General features: G+C 44.8%; 1 protein-coding gene across 2 annotated transcripts in view; it reads left to right on the top strand.

Moving 5' to 3' along the window:
- The first annotated feature begins 703 nt into the window (after nt 1-703).
- MINDY4B (MINDY family member 4B) overlaps nt 704-20,600 on the top strand; it is an 80,560-nt gene continuing 60,663 nt past the window's right edge. For both annotated transcript variants that reach the window (XM_030215911.1, XM_030215907.1), the window contains exon 1: nt 704-862. The gene's annotated coding sequence lies outside the window, so the exon portion shown is untranslated. The remainder of the gene's footprint in view (nt 863-20,600) is intronic.

Below are 20,600 nucleotides of genomic sequence, written 5' to 3'. Positions count from 1 at the left end.
GGGAGGGAAGGCCCGAAGGGAGGCGATCTGCAGACTGCCGCTGCTGTGCTTCTTTCACACGTAGTGAGGTTGAGGTGAGGCGCTATGAATTCAGGGGAGCCCAGCCAGGTGGTGGATGGAGGGGGGCGGGTGGAGGGGACTGCGGTGCCGGGCCCCCCTTGGTGGTCTGGGCCCGGGGAATTTTGTCCCCCCTGCCCCCCCTTGGCGGCCCTGAATTTTATGTGTTCCAGTCATGGGAAGAACATTTTAGTACAGTGTTCCTTAATTTTAATACTATGTAATAAACAGGCCTCATGGGATCGTCTCCAAAAAGGCCTTTTTCTCATTTTCTGCCTATGAAAAACATATTGATTCCTAGTTTGTAAAATACAGGGTCTTCTGGTTTTATAGTTTTGTCGGGTGTTCATTGACTTGAAAAGCATCATAATAGACTTCAGATTAAGTGATGCAAACACTGGATGGACCAGCAGAAGCTATCAAAACAAAAAGGTGAAACATGTCTCTTCTAATTACAGTTGGACAGGGATATTTCAAAGCTAGATCTGAGAGCTACCTCCTACTGCCATAATAACCCACACCCTGGAGGCTTTCCCTTCTCGCCTCAGTGTTTACATTGCCACAGAAACAGTGGGAGGTCCTTCCCAGGGCCAGGTTCTTCCTGAAACCCAGTGGACCTGGCAAACCACAGAAAGGCAGTTGCCCTTTCAGGAGAATATCACTGGCATGGTGTGAGGTCTATCACAGGAGAGGTTTGAAGCTGTAGGTACAGGAGAAGGAAAAAAAAAGACAGAAGACAGCAGGAAGGGGAACCGAAAGCAGAGATGCCAAGCTAAAGCCCAGAGCCAGTCCCAGCAAGTACAAGGTGATGATGGGGGTCATACCCTTGAGAAAGAACAGGGGCCACACTTACCTCCTAGCTTCCTTTTCTTTTCTAACTTTAACTGTCATTTTCAACTGTCTCCTGTACAGTATTAATCCATTTCCTTTAAGTGAGATTCACTAAATTATATAAATGCACACACCTTTTTGCTTTAGGTGTAGACCAGAATAATGGGCTGTTGTAACAATTTTAATTCCTCAGTATGTGGGCTGTTCCATGCAAAATCACATATTTTTCAGTCCCCTAGGTAAAAAAAAACAAACAAACCAAAGAAAGAGCAGTCCTCTGTCTAATATTTCATCTAGGAGGTGTTTATTGTACTGAGCTTTTACCTTTAAAAGTGGACTGTCTAACAGTAACACCAATGGTGTGCTGGAAATTTTTTTAACAACAGGCTCTCTCTCCGGGCATAGCTAGCCGTACAATGTGTGTGGGGGGGGGGGGGGGAGGCCGAGGTGGATTGGAGGGCAACGCACTCCTCACTCTCCCCTCCGCCCCCCATGCGAGCACGCAAGGCATACCTTTGCTGGCAGGGATGCCGACTATCTTTCTCTTTTGATCTAGGCACAGAAAAAAAAAAAGATTTTAAATGCTCCCAGGTTTCAACCTAATTCGTTTAATGTGGGAATATAAATGTCATAAATAACTTAAAATAAGTAAATAAATAGATAGAAACTCTGGATGTTGAGCACCTGATTCTCATAATATGATATCTGTTTTAGTGGCTCTTTCCAGGAGGAAAAAAAAATCTCTGCATGAATACAGTACTTGCTAGAGTGTCCCTATAACCAGCCTCTCCTCCAAATGACACACTAATTACGATTTATAACAATTTACTACTCTACCTATGAAAAGCTGGCATGTTTGAACATATAAATGAGATTAAATAAACATATTACCAACATTAAAGAACGACAGCATGGATGCAGCAGCTCAAAGGACTGTTTGCTTTGTTTGGGATGATGGCTGCGCGGGGTAGGGGAAAGAGACAAACCTCTGAGGAATCTTGACTTAATATGTCTTTGAGCTGCAGCCCTGCATTCACTGTTGCCGGCTTCCTTTCTTCTCTCGGGCCGGTGCTTCGGTGGCCTGAAGCAAGAACCTTGAGCTGCAATCCTCATGCTTGTAGCAAGCAAAACAAAAAAAACAGTATGAAAGCGTGCGCGGGGCCGTAGCCCTGCACGCGCTGCTGCCAGCTTCCTTCCACCTCCCTCCCCTCAGGATGTAACTTCCTGTTTTGGAGAGGGAGGAGGAAGGGAGCCAGCAGCGGCACACACAGGGCTACGACCCCGGGAACGGTTTCATACTGTTTTTTTGTTTTTCTGCGAGGGTTGGACTCGGAGTGAGACGTCCAGCCACAGGGCAGCACAAATTTTGGGAGCCGGTTGTTAAAGTTTAACAACCAGCTCCCAAAATTCTTTAAAAAATAACAAACGGCTCTGGCAAGCCGGTGCAAGCCGGCTCCAGCACACCACTACCACGCCTCTCTAATCCACAGCAGAAATCTAGATGGCTGGCAGGTCTCTGTAAATTCACTGGGGTAAATATTCAGCTTGCAATGTTTGGCAATTTTTTTCACTGCCTCCAGCTTTATGCCCAGATAGTGAATGCTGTTGCTGTACCACATCCGGGCACTGGCATTGAATATCTGGGTATGCACGGAAAGCTAGCACCTCACAGAATAGCCAGTTTTGGCTTAGGTCAGGGGTATCCAACCTCACCCCTTGCCAGGTCAGGTTTTCAGGATTTGCACAATGAATATGCATGAGATCTATTTGCATACCATGGAGGCAGTGCATGTAAATAGATACATGCATTTTCATTGGGGAAATCCTGAAAATCTGACTGGACCGTCACGTGGCCCTTGAAGACTGAGGTTGGACACCTCTGGCTTAGGTGGTTAATGCTGCTATTCAACGGCACTATCCGGTTAAGAACCATCAGCTGCTTTGACTATTGACTTTTCTTGCAGCCAAGAAGAAAGTGGCTTAAGCCAGTGTTTCCCAAGTCCAGTACAGGAGTACCCCTTGTCAACGTCTAAAACTTGCACATGACTATATTATAAGCTTCGATCCGTTGTACAATCAAACCAACATCTATCAAACCTCCTGAAACTTCGCTGATACAGTTCAAATGTTGGCTTTCTTTACCATTGTGGTGCGTACTCAATTATTGAAACGTCAGGAGGTTTGATAGAAGTTGGTTTGATTGTACAACGGACTGAAGCTTATAATATAGTCGTGTACAAGTTTTGAACATTGACAATCAGCATTTTGACAGATAAGTATGAAAGGCGTGCCATTGTTGAGCTACAGCTACAGAAGGACTATTTATTTCCGTGGACTTTTGATTAATGAATATGGTATTGGTTTTAAATGTAAAGCACAATGTAATGTAAAAGTTGCACTTTATATGATTGATAGATACATAATTTTATATTAAAGTTATAATAACATGTATTTTTATAATTAGTAATAAATGTTTTCATAGTTAATGGATTATAATGATTACTTACTAAGGAAGAAAAAGGAACATTTGTAGTACTGTACTTCATTTTCTCACTATGGAAACACAGGAAAAGTAGCTGCAACATACCCTCTTTTCAACTGTGTAACATTTCACAAAAGTTAAAAACCTTCCCCTGGGCTACTGTTGCACTTCAGGTCAGGGATTACGACATCTTTTAAAATCCAATTTGCAGGCTGGCCCCCTGCTTCAATAGCAATGCTGACAGGCAGGATAATTCAGTTCCCAAGCCCAGGTTGTGTGCCGGGTTTGCGCACACGTAACAGTGCACTGAATGCTCAGAGGGCTCGACCGCAGGTGTTACCGTAAGCACAAAATATGGCTGCAAATTGTATTAAAATGAGGTCAGTAAGAATTCCTTCAGAATTCTAAAGAGAGAAACACTGGGCCAAGAAATTAACGCCCAAGTTAGGGGTCGCATAGGGGGTTTTGAGGAGAGGATTTCTTGTCAAGGTTCCAGATTGAACTGTCAGTTTGAGCGGTAAAGGCTCCTGCAGCTTTTAAATACAAACAGGAAGTAATAAACATACATTAACAGGAAGTAATAAACATACGCTTTTTCAGAGCAAAAGTGAAAGCACATCTGTGCCTGTTCTTCTGCGCCTAAATACAAGCCTAGCCACAGTTCATGTCAGTATATTTGTAAGGCTCATATTTGTGCAATGAAAAATAAACACTGATGGTATATGCTGATGTGGCCTGCGCACAAGCATGTTCCTCCTCTCACCTCCACAAAGCGCCAGTGGTCATACGTAAATTCCCTGTAACACTGGAAAAAGATACACTGAGAAGAGAATAATGTGGTGCTCCAGGATTGGTTTGTTGTGTGCGTGGGGTTTTTTGGGGGGGAGTGTTATATATCGAAATGTCTCTAGACGGTGGTTTCCCAGTGGTGTTCCTGCTCACAGGTTTATTAGGCATCCATGCAGTAGCACAGAATAGAAATGGTTACAGCGAGGGAGAACAGGATAACCAGGTATTGAGGACTCATAATAGACCTCCTAGACAGCAAATATATCACAGGAGGATACCACTGGAGCAGAGGCATGATACATAGGTACTTGAGCAGAACGGCGAATTTATCTATGAAGATATTTGCTGTGATCTAGACAAAGCCGGCCCAAGGCAAGATGCTGCCCTCCCAGGCGTTTTACCTCATCACGGTGACATTCCAAACCTAGCAGTGGCAGCGATTCCCATATGCTGCCCTGCTGCTGCTGGCACCTGCCTCTTCCTTTTAATGCGGCTGCCTGAGCGAAACAGGAAGTTACTTCAGGCGACCGCAGTAAAGGGAAGAGGCGGGTGCCGGTGGCAGCAGCACAGCGTATGTGAATCGCAGGGCCAGTCTTAGGCAGGGGCGACAGGAGCAGTCGCACAGGGCCTCGTGCCTCCAGGGGCCCCGCAGCACTTCCTATCACTCCCTGCCATAGTGCCATTGATCCTCAGCTGCTTTCCTTCCAGCCGCCCTGCGTTTAAAAAGTTGCAGCTGCAGGGAAAAAGCAGGCTCACCACTCCTTTAAGCCTTCCCCTTCTCTCTCAGCGTGCACTGATGCAATTTCGTGTTTCCAGTTTCCGCGAAGGTGGCACAGTGCCTGCTGAGAGAGAAGGGGAAGGCTTAAAGGAAAGGCGAGCCTGCTTTTTCGCTGCTGCTGCTGCTGCAGCTGCGACTTTTTAAACGCAGGGTGGCTGGAAGGAAAGGAGGGCTGTGGTCGAAAACTGAGGGCACAGGTGGGGCTGGGAACTGAAACTGGAGGGGTGAAAAGGGGGGTAAGTTGGGGGCTGGGGCGAGTCACTGGACATGGAGGGGAGGGCAGAGGAGAATCGATGGGATGGGATGGGACAGAGGAGAATCACAGGATGTGGATGAGAGGGGAGAACAGGGGGCAAAGGAGAATCGCTAGACATGGATGGGTGGGGAGGGCAGGGAAGAGAGGAGAGTTGCTGGACATGGATGGATGGAGGGGAGGGCAGGAGAAATGCTGGATATGGATGGAGGTGAGGGAAGACAGGAAGGAGATGCACATGGATGGAGGAGAGGGAAGGGAGGAGAAATGCTGGACATGGATGGGAGGGCAGGGCAAGGGACAGAGGAAAATCACTGAATGTGGATGAGAGGGGAGGACAGGGGGCAAAGGAGAATCGCTGGACATAGATGGGAGGGGAGGGCAGAGGAGAATTGCTGGACATGGATGGGTGGGGAGGGCAGGGGAGAGAGGAGAGTTGCTATGGATGTAGGGGAGGGCAGGAGAAATGCGGGGACATGGATGGAAGTGAGGCAAGACAGGAAGGAGATACACATGGATGGAGGGATGGAGGGGATAGGAGAATTTCTGGACACAGATGGAGGAGAAGGGAGAGTTGAAATGCTGGATATGGATGGCGGGTAGGGAAGAGAGGACGTGAGATGAAATGAGATGAACATGGATGGAGGGGAGGAGAGAGAGAGGAGAAATGCTGGATATGGATGGAGAAGAGGGAAGAGTGAGGAAGGAGATGCATATGGATGGAGGGGAGGGAAGAAAGAGGAAGGAGATGCATACTGATGGAGATGAGGGAATGGGAAAAGAGGAGAAAAACTGCACATGGCTGGAGAAAATAGGCAAAAGCTGGATCCACTCTATACCTCCTCCAGTCAAGTCCACGGAGGACCCAGCTTTTACCTATGGATGTAGGGCAAGAAATGAAGAAGAAAGGAGGAAAGTAAAGAAGTAAATGGAAAGGAAGCCCCGGAAGTGGAGTTAAGGGAGCAGATAGAGAGCAGCAGAATCAGAGCCTGGGACCAACATGATCAGAAAAACAAAGTCACAAGACAACAAAGGTAGAAAAAATCATTTTATTTTCATTTTAGTGTTTGGAATATGTCCAATTTGAGAATTTACATCTGCTGTCTTATTTTGCAATATATAGCTATGTTCTGTTTTTCTGGTATTGTGCTGCATGCAGAATCTGTATACTAATTTGGTTTGAGTCATTTTGGATATACTGGAGCTGTAACTGTTTACAGAAATTATTTATAATGAAAAAAAATCATTTTATTTTTTTTCTGTACTGGTGTAATATTTCAACGATTACTGTTTATATGCACCATGGCTGGTAAAAGGGTGTGGCTAAATGTGCCAACATTGTACAGTTCAGCACACTATTAGTAGCCAAGTTCTTACAAAGTTAATTATGTTCAGTGGAAAATAAATCTGTTGGCTCAGGCTGTTTGCTATCTGAATATTCAATTACTGTTTCATTATTGCTACCAAGTATTACATATTAAGGGGATTCATTTTAATTCATTTATCTAGTCCTTACATGCACATAATTTTGCTTTTTAAACCCAAAAGTTTCCTAGTATAACATTTTTCATGTTTGATTTAGTTTTTGTATACAAGTTTTGCTTGATTTGTCTTTATTTGAAATAAAAGAAAATGTTTAAAACATATCTTGTCAACAAGGAGCTGGGTGGGGGTGGGGCGGGGCTGGGTGGGGGCCCCAGCGAACTGGTCTTCACAGGGCCCCGCAATTGCTAAGACCGGCCCTGGTGAATCGCTGCAGCTGCCAGATTTGGAACATCACCATGATGAGGTAAAATCCGCCCCCCCCCCGAGATGCCGCTACTAAACAATGCCACCTGAGGCCCCCGCCTCAGGTGGCCTAATGGTCGGGCCGCCCCTGGATATAGATCCACCAACAGTGCGATCACATGCTGTACCAGGGTTGGTAAAGTTACTGAGCACCTTGCAGTTGCTAGCTACAGGGTCATTCTAGCATGTTCTAGGAGGTTACTGAGGAGTGGATCAATCCACATTTTCTAGACACTTAAAGCAAGTATTGTGAGCCCTGACAAAGCATTCCCGGGAATATATCCATTTCCCAGAGTGCAAGCTAAATGGCAGGAGTTAAAACGGCAATTTTTCAGTGTAGCAGGGATTGTAAATGTGTTGGGTGCTAGGGACTGTCTTCTATGTTTGTGCAGCGCTGCGTACGCTTTGTAGTGCTATATAAATGCTAACTAGTAGTAGTAGTAGTAAAGATTGCATCCATGTACCATTCACCCCCCCCCCCCCCTAGCATATAGAGAAATGTGTGTTGCTGCTGCTGCCTATGAAGAAGGGGCAAATGCTGAGTCTAGAGGTGGGAGAGAGGAAGGCAATGTGGTTGCAGTTGAACTTTTTTAATAGGCCAGACAGGGTGGGCTTGAGCCAAGAATGGCTGGACTCAGGCCCACCTATAGCTGCTACGCCATTGTAGGTATACATGCTGTGCTAGAGGCATATTTGGGCGTGGCTTTGAGCATCAGCCCCTAAGCCAACAGGAGCTAAGGATGCAGTGAATCCAAAGTTCACTATTCTCGGTTGTGAGGGAGTATTATCTATCAGACAGTAATGACACATAGTGGCCATATCAGGACATGCATACATGAGGGCCTATAGGAAATCATCTTCTATAGCCCCTGCTCATGCTGCAATGGCTGAGCTAGGAAGGAGGACGGAAATGGTTAAAGAGGTAATAGCAAATGAAGGGTCATGGCACTACAGGGCATCAGAGGTTACCTCCCATTGGGCTGAACTGTAAAAAAAAAAAAAAAAAGATAAATCGCTACTAAATGGACTTGGGAAAAATCCACAATTCCGGGAATAACATGTATAGAATGTTTGTACGTTTGGGAAGCTTGCCAGGTGCCCTTGGCCTGGATTGGCCGCTGTCGTGGACAGGATGCTGGGCTCGTTGGACCCTTGGTCTTTTTCCAGTGTAGCATTACTTATGTACTTATGATAGTGGAAGCATTATAGTCAAATACTGCCCCACCCCCAGCCATTGCAATTCACCTGTAAAACTTTCTGTTATGAGAAGATTGGCCATATTTTTACAGCAAAATCTGGGGGAAATCTGTCTCATCCCTTCGGGCTGCCATTCTTGTTGTGAGCCAGGACTGTATTTACACACGGCTGCTCCATAATCTTCATTCTGCCACAGAGCTACGTTTCAAGGTTGACAGATCTGTTGCAGCACTTGTGCATTATAGGGGTGGGCACAAAAAAAATTGGTTTATTTTTGGATAATGTTTGGGTGTTGGCCAACCTTGGAACTTTTTTGTTCGATTTAGAAATGTATGTGAAATTTGATTAACACAAGCAAAACATTTTTCACATGCACAAACTGACTTTACATGCATTAATTCCGAGGTTTTATGTGCATAAATTCAATTTAATATATAATTTTTCGTATAGAAACTGCAAACCAAATGCACATCTCTAGCAAGTTACCTTGTTGAAAACTGAGTACGGGATGCTCTAGCTCATGTGTGGAGGTGCTCTGTTGTGTAGATTTTGTATAGACTAATATCTTTTCATGCAGCCTTGGCATACAGTGGTGGAAATAAGTATTTGATCCCTTGCTGATTTTGTAAGTTTGCCCACTGACAAAGACATGAGCAGCCCATAATTGAAGGGTAGGTTATTGGTAACAGTGAGAGATAGCACATCACAAATTAAATCCGGAAAATCACATTGTGGAAAGTATATGAATTTATTTGCATTCTGCAGAGGGAAATAAGTATTTGATCCCTCTGGCAAACAAGACCTAATACTTGGTGGCAAAACCCTTGTTGGCAAGCACAGCGGTCAGACGTCTTCTGTAGTTGATGATGAGGTTTGCACACATGTCAGGAGGAATTTTGGTCCACTCCTCTTTGCAGATCATCTCTAAATCATTAAGAGTTCTGGGCTGTCGCTTGGCAACTCGCAGCTTCAGCTCCCTCCATAAGTTTTCAATGGGATTAAGGTCTGGTGACTGGCTAGGCCACTCCATGACCCTAATGTGCTTCTTCCTGAGCCACTCCTTTGTTGCCTTGGCTGTATGTTTTGGGTCATTGTCGTGCTGGAAGACCCAGCCACGACCCATTTTTAAGGCCCTGGCGGAGGGAAGGAGGTTGTCACTCAGAATTGTACGGTACATGGCCCCATCCATTCTCCCATTGATGCGGTGAAGTAGTCCTGTGCCCTTAGCAGAGAAACACCCCCAAAACATAACATTTCCACCTCCATGCTTGACAGTGGGGACGGTGTTCTTTGGGTCATAGGCAGCATTTCTCTTCCTCCAAACACAGCGAGTTGAGTTCATGCCAAAGAGCTCAATTTTTGTCTCATCTGACCACAGCACCTTCTCCCAATCACTCTCGGCATCATCCAGGTGTTCACTGGCAAACTTCAGACGGGCCGTCACATGTGCCTTCCGGAGCAGGGGGACCTTGCGGGCACTGCAGGATTGCAATCCGTTATGTCGTAATGTGTTACCAATGGTTTTCGTGGTGACAGTGGTCCCAGCTGCCTTGAGATCATTGACAAGTTCCCCCCTTGTAGTTGTAGGCTGATTTCTAACCTTCCTCATGATCAAGGATACCCCACGAGGTGAGATTTTGCGTGGAGCCCCAGATCTTTGTCGATTGACAGTCATTTTGTACTTCTTCCATTTCTTACTATGGCACCAACAGTTGTCTCCTTCTCGCCCAGCGTCTTACTGATGGTTTTGTAGCCCATTCCAGCCTTGTGCAGGTGTATGATCTTGTCCCTGACATCCTTAGACAGCTCCTTGCTCTTGGCCATTTTGTAGAGGTTAGAGTCTGACTGATTCACTGAGTCTGTGGACAGGTGTCTTTCATACAGGTGACCATTGCCGACAGCTGTCTGTCATGCAGGTAACGAGTTGATTTGGAGCATCTACCTGGTCTGTAGGGGCCAGATCTCTTACTGGTTGGTGGGGGATCAAATACTTATTTCCCTCTGCAGAATGCAAATAAATTCATATACTTTCCACAATGTGATTTTCCGGATTTAATTTGTGATGTGCTATCTCTCACTGTTACCAATAACCTACCCTTCAATTATGGGCTGCTCATGTCTTTGTCAGTGGGCAAACTTACAAAATCAGCAAGGGATCAAATACTTATTTCCACCACTGTATAAGGAGAAACAGAGGATCCCAATAAGGACAAGAATGTGTACATGGCCATGTTTTGATAATTCTTCATTAGGGGTTAAACTGCAATGAAACAAAAATCAAAACATATAGGAGTCCTTTTGCTAAGCCAAAAATAAAAATTCTGCCATATAGGAGCTGCGCTAAAAAGTAGCCGGTTGTGGGTTTAGCATGTGGGTTTCCTGCGTGCTCTGACCACTTTTTAACGCAGCTCCTAAATGGCAGAATTTTTATTTTTGCCATTAATGGCCACATGCTAATTTCCAAATTATTATGCGGCCATTACCTCCTGAGTCCTTAGCTCCTCCTATTTAGTAGGCAGTAAGGGCTCGCGTGCTACTCGTGTGGGAATCATGCAGTGTGGCTAGTTCAAATCCCACTGCTGCTCCTCGTGATCTTGGGCAAGTCAGTTAACACTCCATTGCCTCAGGTACAAACTTATGAGCTCTCAAGGGACAGAGAAATACCCAGTGTACCTGAATGTAACTCACCTTGAGCTACTACTGAAAAGGTGTGAGCAAAAATCTTAAAATATATATATATATATATACATATATATAAACTAGTGATGGCGAACCTATGGCACGTGTGCCAGAGACGGCATGCAGAGCCCTCTCTGTTGACACGCCCGCCGTCGCCTCAGCCAGTTCCAGCCCCCCCCAGCCCGCCCTCCGAGCACCAGGGCCCACCTCCGAAATTTAAAAGTCATACCTGGTCGGGGTTAAGGCGGCGTCGGCAGCAGCAGCAGTAGTGAAAAGCGTGCTGACTCGGCACGCCTTCAGCCTTCCCTTCTGTCTCTCAAGCTCTGGTCCCGCCCTCATTTCCTGTTTCCACAAGGGCAGGACCACAGAGCTTGAGAGACAGAAGGGAAGGCTGAAGGCGCGCCGAGTCAGCACGCTTTTCACTGCTGCCGCCGACGCCGCTTTAACCCCAACCAGGTATGACTTTTACATTTCAGAGGGGGGCCCTGGTACTCGGATGGAGGGAGGGTGGGCTGCTCAGGAAAAGCTTTTGTCTGGAACTGGGTGGGAGGGAGGGAGAGGGGAGGGGGGATCCTGGCCCTGGAACTGGGAGAGGGGACCCTGTGGAACTCAGAGGGAGGGGGGATCCTGTTGAACTGGGAGGGAGGGAGGGGGACCCTGGAACTCGGGGGGAGGTGGAGGGAGGAAAAGGGGGAAGGGGGAGAGGGAGGGGGAATGACACTTTGCGATAAATAATTAGATTTTGGGTTGCTGTTTGGGCACTCAGTCTCTGAAAGGTTCGCCATCACTGATATAGACTATTAGTTAATAGCAGGCCAAACACCTCTGAATGCCCTTCAAGCACTGCAAATTACTGTTTGCCTCCTCAACAATTTAGGATTCCTCATCAATGCAGAAAAAAATCACATTTGCATCCAGTACATCACTCCTTTCGCTCCAGCGGAGTTGCTGATTACGAGAGCACAGAACATCATTTCATTGGTGTATCATGTTCAAGCAGTACATCTCCAGCTATTGGGCCATATGGCAGTGACAGTTCATGTTCTACCGTTAGCAAGGTTACACATGCATCCATTGCATTGGCACCTCAGGGATCATTGGTTACAGTTCAGCCAACTGTTGTTGACAAAAATACCAATTTCTCTTTATCTCAAGCAATCATTGCAGTGGTTGACCCTTCTAGACAATCTCTTCGTGGGAGCACCTTTCCAGCCTCCAGCTCCCTCGATACTCCTGATGACCAATCCCTCTAAACAGGGTTGAGGGGCACATCTATCACCATATCTGACTCAGGGTGTTTGGTCTCTCCAGGAACAAACCTACAGCATCAACCTCCTAGAATTGCAAGCAATTCTTCTAGCTATTTCTGCTTTCCACAACAAACAAGGAGGAATGGGATCCAAACTTCTCTGCAAGGAAGCAGTTCAGATATGGTCTCTGGTTCTAGATCTCGGTTACACTATCAAAGCATCGTACCTACCAGGAAAAATGAACACCCTCACAGACAACTACAGCCTCACGAGTGGTCTATTAAGACCACAGTTTTGCAATCCCTTTTCAAAAAGAGGGACTTCCCAGCTCTGGTTCTGTTTGCAACCCCTCACATCACCACATGTCACAGATATTGTTCAAGATGGCTGAGCCAGGACAGCGATCACAATCTTCTTTATGTGTACCTTCCAATACTTCTCATTGCGAGAACATTGCAGAAGGCTGAGTTGATTCAGCTCACATGATTTTAATCACTCCTTACTGGACAAGACAGGATTGGTTCTTGATAGTTCTGAACATGGCTCCAATATTCCTTCCACAAGTACTATATTTAATCAAACAAGAGCAAGGTTGACTTCTACATCTGAATCTTCAATCCTTGAATCTCGTAGTTTGGCTTATTCAGCCTTCCCATTGAACGATACTGGGTTTTTTTTCTCTGGGTGTTTTACAAGTCCTTCTTGCATCTATAAAAGATTCCACAAAAAAAGATCTTATTCTTCTAAATGGCATAGATTTACTTTCTGATGTGCATCTCAACATTGTGATCCCTTCACTTGCGGGATATCCCAAGTTCTTAACTACCTATTGAGTCTTTGCAACAGTGGATTATCCTTCTCTACAGTATGAGTACACCTTGCTGCATTATCTGTTTTTCACGATGCTGTAGACAATGCTACTGTAATTCAGCATCCTATTGCAAAACGTTTAAGAGGTCTCATTCATCTACATCCCCCTACATGACCTCCTCCTGTAGCATGGGATTTAAATTTAGTTTTGAATGCTCTTACTCTCCATCCCTTTGAACCTTTGGTATCAGCGGAGTATAAGTTCTTAACATGGAAAACCTTTTTTCTTGTTGCCATCACAACAGCCAGATGCATTGGAGAGCTCCAAGCGTTAGTCCACTATGAACCGTACACTCAAATTTTGCACAAGTTTCTGCTCCGTACACATCCAAAATTTCTCCCTAAGGAGGTGTCTCCTTTCCATCTTGATCAGTCAATTATACTACCAGTTTTTATTCCACCTCCACATACTTCTAATTCTCAGATTAAATTACATACTCTGGATTGTGCTCGAGCGTTACAAATCTACCTTGCATGTACACATGCTACAAATAGGCCACTTCAGCTGTTTCTTTCTTTGGGACTATCTCATCATCCTCAGCCTGTTACTAAAGGAACTATGTCTCGTTGGATAGCTGTGTGTATTCATTTTTGTTACAAGCAAGTGAGAGTATGCAGTCCTTCATCCATTCCTCACATAACAGCTCATCGTTTACAAGCTATGGCCAGTACAACAGCTAATCTTCAAAATTTATAGACACTGCTTCCTCAGCTGATTCCAAATTTGGTCAAGCTGTTTTATCTTCTTCTCTGTGAAGTGTCAACTCTCCTCCTCTTCCAGTACCAGTTACCAGTCACTTTAAAGTATAAGTATTATTGTCTACTTTTTTACATGACTGTTCCCTGTGTTAGCTTGTGAGTCTTCAACTGTGTGGCTATGAGATCTGAAGTCCAGGTTGAAATGAGAGTTACCTGTAATGGTAGTTCTCCACAAATGGAAGATCTCATAGCCACACAGACCCATCCTCCCACCCAGAGTTGCCGCCTGCTTAAGGAATAACTGAGGTGGGAAGGGCTGAATTGTAGTATATATAGTAAGTATAGTAGGATACGAGTCCAGGGGACATGTGCAGAATAGAGCTTTCTGATCTTTGAAAATGCCAGGTCAGCAACATCACCGTGGCACCACTTCAACTGTGTGGTTATGAGATCTTCCATCCACAGAGAACTACTGTTACAGGTAAGTAACTTTCATTTCCTCCCCCACCACCCCAATCCTTTCCTTCCCTCTTCTGGCATCCCCTCTTACCTTGCCCTCAGTCCTGGAGCAGTCAGCAACAAATGCATTTCAAAAGTCAGCGCATGATCTTCAAGCCCTAGAATTCAGGACTGCGTTCCTTGTGCTCTGCCTCTCCTCTAGACTGGGCCAGGGCATGAGGGCTTGCAGACCATGCGCTGAATTAGTTCAATGCAGGACAAGTGCTGTCGGACTGAGGCATAACAACAGCAGTGATGCTCTGGCACCTATCAGAACTGCCCACCCTGTGCCTTAATCCTGACCTGTGTGCACTGCATCCCTGGACCAGCAGAGTTCAGGGGTGAAACAAGTACAGCTAGCTAATAGCCAACGAGCAAACCTGAGAGGGCTCATCTTCGTGGAGATTTCATTGTAGCCCTCTGGTCTTGCTGTTCCTTGGGTGTGCATGAAAGCAGAATATGGGAATCAAATAAATGAAAGAAAAATGGAAGTGTGAGAAAGGAAGAAAAAGCTGCTAAGCATTTCACTCACATAATTAGCACCTTTAACCAACAACATTAAAACTGTAACCGATAGTCTGTTGAGTGTAACAGATGGAGGGGAGCAGTGAACAGATGTCTCATCATGTTTCCTGTTCCAGTCATTGCATAAACCTTCCCACCCTCTTTTCATCTCCCTACGCTACTGGAGAAGGGTGTGTGGCTGCTGGGTTCTGTTTAAGTGCTCTCCTGTCCTGCTGTAAAAGTCTGAAGGATCTTTGCTAAGCAGAGCTCAGTGTGTACCTCCCAGGAGGGCTCCAAGAGCTGCATATCTTTGCACGGTAATTAGTTTTACAAAAATCATCCAACTGGCATAACAAAAAAAAAAATCCCTTCTTGATTTTAATTTTTCTTACTTTAGCACAAGGGTGGGCAACCACAATGTAGGGCCATAATCCAGTCAAGTCTTCAATATTTCCTTAATGAATATGCATGAGATTGGTTTGCATGTACTGCTTCTGTTGTATACAAATAGATCTCATGCATGCTCAGTGTGAAAATCTTGATGTGTCTCCTTTTCACCAGGTTCCTTATGAGGAACACTACTCAGGCATATTTTTCATAGCTGGATCAATTTTGTGGAACAGTCTTCCTTTGGAAATACGCCAGATGATGTCTTTATCAATGTTTAAGAAGCAGTTAAAAATGTATGTTTCATAAGGCATTTTAAAAAAAGTTGTAATTAATTCTATCTGTAGGGCATATTCTTATATTTTGGAGTTATTATATATATATATAGTGCAATCCGCTTAAGTGCAAGGGTCTGGGACCAAAGAAATGCATGCAGTTAACCAGAGCGTGCACTTAACCGTTGTGACCCAAAGAAGCTTGACATCTGATAAACATATGTACAGTACTGTTTATTATTATACGTACAGCATACAGTCTCCGTTAACTGACATTAGGCCTACTTGAAGTTATCAGTTATAGTCCTCTGTACAATCTTGGGTCTGTGAGTTCCATAGACTATGTCTGCCAGACGGTAAAAACTGTCATAGCACTGATATCCAGTGGCCTCCAGATAGGCCTGCACGGTGTTGAGACTCTCCAGCGCTCTTGCAAAAGTGACAGGAGGAGGTTGTTGAATTTCGTCAGCATGTGCCTCACTGCTCCTTTCTTCATCTGTTTCATCATCAGCCGTTGTTGCCTGCGTGTAGGCACATATCTCGACATCAGTGCTGTCTTCAGCTGTTTGTAGATCGTGATCAACAGCTACGTAGTGATGGAACTTCTCTTCAGTAACACCGGCTGGGATGTAAATAACCTCTTCATCTGACGCGTTTGCAACAGCTGCATCTGTTCCGTCCCCCTCCACATCCTTAACAAAGCTTGCCCGCTTGTAGCAGTTCATAATGGTGGCCTGTGTAACATGATTCCAGGCTTCTTTCTGCATATGTAGGGAATCCAACAGTGATAGATTATGAGCCAGTTCAACAGCACGTTTATCCTTTGCAGTCTGGTCATCCATAATGCTCATCAGACAAAGTAGCACAAGAACCCGATAACGTTGTTTGAATTGGCTATTATGCCTTGATCCATAGGTTGGATCAGAGAGGTAGAGTTTGGTGGCAGGAAGACCACCTTGATGTTAGACAGCCTGACATCATCCCTGTGTACAGTACAATTATCACAAAGCAGCAAAATCTGACGCTTTTGTGCCCGCATTCTAGTGTCTAACTTCTTTAGCCACTGCTTCCAAATTTCCCGTCATCCATGAATTTGCATTAGCCTCATATGACACAGGAAGTCGCTTAACTTTCTTGAAGCATCGGGGCTGTTTGCTCTTTCCAATGACGAGGGGTTCCAACTTCTCACTCCCATCCATATTGCAGCAAAGGAGGATTGTCAGTCGGTCCTTCGGTGTTTTACCTCCAGTAGTTTCGGCATGTTTGAATGCAAGTGTTCCATCAGGAATCACTCTCCAGTAGAGACCATTTTCATCAGCATTGAAAATATCATGAGGTGCAAGCTCGTTCAAGATGGTAGGAAGAACTGAAACAACCCAATTTTCAGCACCAAAGTCATCAGCGTCTTGTTTTTCACCATGCTGTTTCTTGAACTTTATGCTGTTCCTCTCCTTCCATCTTTCCAACCATCCAACAGTGGCTTTGAATTCAGTTAGTCCATTACTTTCTGCTAGCTGGTTGGCTTTCTCCATAAGCAGTGGACCACTGACAGGAAACTGTCTGCTTCTGACTCGAGAAAACCACCGAAGAAGAGCACCTTCTAACTCCTCAGCTTTTCCTGCCTGTTTTCGTTTCCGTTGTGGATTTGTATTGTTTTGCCATTCTTCCAGAAGCTGGTCTTTCTGCTTCAAGACACGTGAAATTTGACTGGGATTGACACCATATTCTTTAGCAATACACGCTTGACTTTGTTTGTATTCTAATTTTTTAAAAACTTCTATTTGTTCAGCCAATGAACTTCTATTCGTTCAGCTACCGCAACGACGACCCCGGTGTATGCCCTAACAACATTCTTTCGCTTATTCTGCCTCTGGCAGTTAGAGGCAGTAAATTTGAAATCTCATTGGTTGTCACGCACCAATCGGCCTCCATATTCCATGTGCACGCTTATGCGGAGTCTTTTCTGCAGAGGAGTGGTCTTGAACCATGCATATAAGCGAATCTTGCACTTATCAGTGGTGTGCTAAAACGAAGTTTGTCCCCATAGAAATTGATGGTGCCAAAAACGGGACCGAAGTACAGCATACAGTTAAACAGAGCATGCGCTTATCCGACGTGCACTTAAATGGAGTGCACTGTATATATATTTTTTTTCCAGAGATTTATGACTGTTCTGTTTGTAAACTGCTTAGATGAACTAGATAAGCAGGATATAAATTTGATAAATAAATAAATAATACAGCTCTACTTATTTATTAGAAGTAAGCCATTACACACACAGTTGATATGAGCAAACTATTTCATTTCTCAGGAAGGCTTTTCAATTTAGCTGACTCACTGGAGAAATTTTGACCTCAGGTAAATGTTCAATTGCAGGTTCTTTATAATCAACTTCTGTACATTCAGTACATGTTTTTATTCCCTGGGTGTAAAGAATGTCAGAAGTAAAGTTAAGTTCATCCTCATTCCAGACCCATCCTGTGGCTGAAACACATGGAGAATTTCAGTATGTTTTTGATATTCACCGTTTACTTCTTTTTTTTTATGGATCTTCTGACACAAATCGGGAGATGGCCGGCGATCTCCTAAAGCCTGCCAAATTGGTATAATCAAAAGCCGATTTTGGCCGGCACCAACTGCTTTCCGTTGCGGAGCTGGCCGAACTTCAAGGGGGCCTTTCGGTAGGGTAGCGAAGACAGGACGGGGGCGGGACAGGGGCGTGCTTTGAGATGGCCGGCTTTGCACGTTAATGGAAAAAAGGGCGTCCCTGGCGAGAATTTGGTCCACTTTATTTGGTCCCTTTTTTTTCAGGTCCAAGTCCCAAAAAAGTGCCCGAACTGACTAGACGACCACCGGAAGGAATCGGGGATCACCTCCCCTGACTCCCCCAGTGGTTACTAACCCCCTCCCACCCTCAAAAAAACAACTTTAAAAACTTTTTTTGCCAGCCTCAAATATCATACTTAGGTCCATCGCAGCAGTATACAGGTCCCTGGAGCAGTTTTAGTGGGTGCAGTGGACTTCAGGCAGGCGGACCCAGGCCCATCCCCCCCTACCTGTTACACTTGTGGTGGAAAATGGGATCCCTCCAAAACCCACTGGAAACCCACTGTACCCACATGTAGGTGCCCCCTTTCAACCCTTAAGGCTATGGTAGTGGTGTATAGTTGTGGGGAGTAGGTTTTGGGGGGGATTTGGGGGGCTCAGCACCCAAAGTAAGGGAGCTATGCACCTTGGAGCTATTTTAATTTTTAGAAGTGCCCCCTAGGGTGCCCGGTTGGTGTTCTGGAATGTCAGGGGGACCAGTGTACTACAAATGCTGGCTCCTCCCATGACCAAATGCCTTGGATTTGGTCAGGTTTGAGATGGCCGGCCTTGGTTTCCATTATCGGCAAAAACCGAGGCCAGCCATCTCAAACCCGGCCATTTCTGACATTTGGCCGGCCCCAACCGTATTATCGAAACGAAAGATGGCTGGCCATCTCGTTCAAAAATATGGTCAGCCCTGCCCCTTTGCGGCGCCGTCCTCGGAGATGGGCGCCCTTAGAGATGGGCGTCCCCGGTCGAAAATGCCCCTCCATGTCTCATTAATCCATGCTTTTGAATATGCTCTGTAATTTTGTTCTTAATAATAGTCTCTACCATTTTGCCCAGCACTGACGTAAGACTCACCGGTCTATAATTTCCCGGATCTCCTCTGGAACCTTTTTTTAAAATCGGCGTTACATTGGCCACCCTCCAATCTTCTGGTACCACGCTCGATTTTAAGGATAAATTACATATTTCTAACAATAGCTCTGCAAGCTCATTCTTCAGTTCTATCAGTACTCTGGGATGAATACCATCTGGTCCAGGAGATTTGCTACTCTTCAGTTTGTAGAACTGCCCCATTACATCCTCCAGGTTTACAGAGTATTCATTATGTTCTCCAACTTGTCAGGTTCGAATACCATTTTGGCACCGGTATCCCACCCAAATCTTCCTCGGTGAAGACTGAAGCAAAGAATTCATTTAATCTCTCCGCTACGGCTTTGTCATCCCTGATCGCCCCTTTTACTCCTCTGTCATCTAGCGATCCAACTGATTCTTTTGCCGGCTTCCTGCTCTTAATATACCTAAAAAAAATTTTACTATGTGTTTTTGCCTCCAACGCAATCCTTTTTTCGAAGTCCTGCCTAGCCCTCCTTATCAGCACTTTGCTTTTGACTTGACATTCCTTATGCTGTTTATTATTTTCTGTCAGTTCCTTCTTCCATTTTCTGAAGGATTTTCTTTTAGCTCTAATAGCTTCCTTCACCTCACTTTTTAACCACACTGGCTGTCGTTTGGTCTTCCGTCCTCCTTTTCTAATACATGAAATATATTTGGCCTGGGCTTCCAGGATGGTGTTTTTGAACAGCATCCATGCCTGATGTAAATTTTTGACCCTCGCAGTCACTCCTCTAAGTTTTTTTTTCACCATTCTTCTCATTTTATCATAGTCTCCTTTTTTAAAGTTAAACGCTAACATATTTGATTTCCCACGTATACTTACTTGAAAGCTAATATCAAATCCGATCATATTATGATCACTGTTATCAAGAAGCCCCAGCACCATTACTTCCCGCACCAGATCATGCGCTCCACTAAGGACTAGGTCTAGAATTTTTCTTTCTCTTGTTGGCTCCTGTACCAGCTGCTCCATAAAGCTGTCCTTGATTTCATCAAGGAATTTTACCTCCCTAGCATGCCCCCATGTTACATTTACCCAGTCAATATCGGGGTAATTGAAATCACCCATTGTTATCATATTGCCCAATTTGTTTGTGTCACTAATTTCCTTTAACATTTCTGCATCTGTCTGTTCATCCTGGCCAGGCAGACGGTAGTACACTCCTATCACTATACTCTTCCCCTTTACACATGGAATTTCAATCCACAGTGATTCCAAGAAGTGTTTTGTTTCCTGCAGAATTTTCAATCTATTTGATTCAAGGCTCTCGTTAATATTCAATGCTACCCCTCCACTAATTTGATCCACCCTATCACTATGATATAATTTGTACCCTGGTATGACAGTGTCCCACTGGTTATCCTCCTTCCACCAGGTCTCAGAAATGCCTATTATATCTAATTTTTCATTTAGTGCAATATATTCTAACTCTCCCATCTTATTTCTTAGGCTCCTGGCATTTGCATATAGACATTTCAAACTATGTTTGTTGTTTCTATTTACATCATGCTTAGTACTTGACTGTATTAATTTGCAATCTTTTGTCTGATT

Source organism: Microcaecilia unicolor, chromosome 10 (genome assembly GCF_901765095.1).
Source record: "Microcaecilia unicolor chromosome 10, aMicUni1.1, whole genome shotgun sequence".
In the NCBI taxonomy this organism is placed as follows: domain Eukaryota; kingdom Metazoa; phylum Chordata; class Amphibia; order Gymnophiona; family Siphonopidae; genus Microcaecilia; species Microcaecilia unicolor.
The sequence above is the reverse complement of the archived record's forward strand: the minus strand, read 5'-3'. Positions and strand labels throughout refer to the sequence as shown.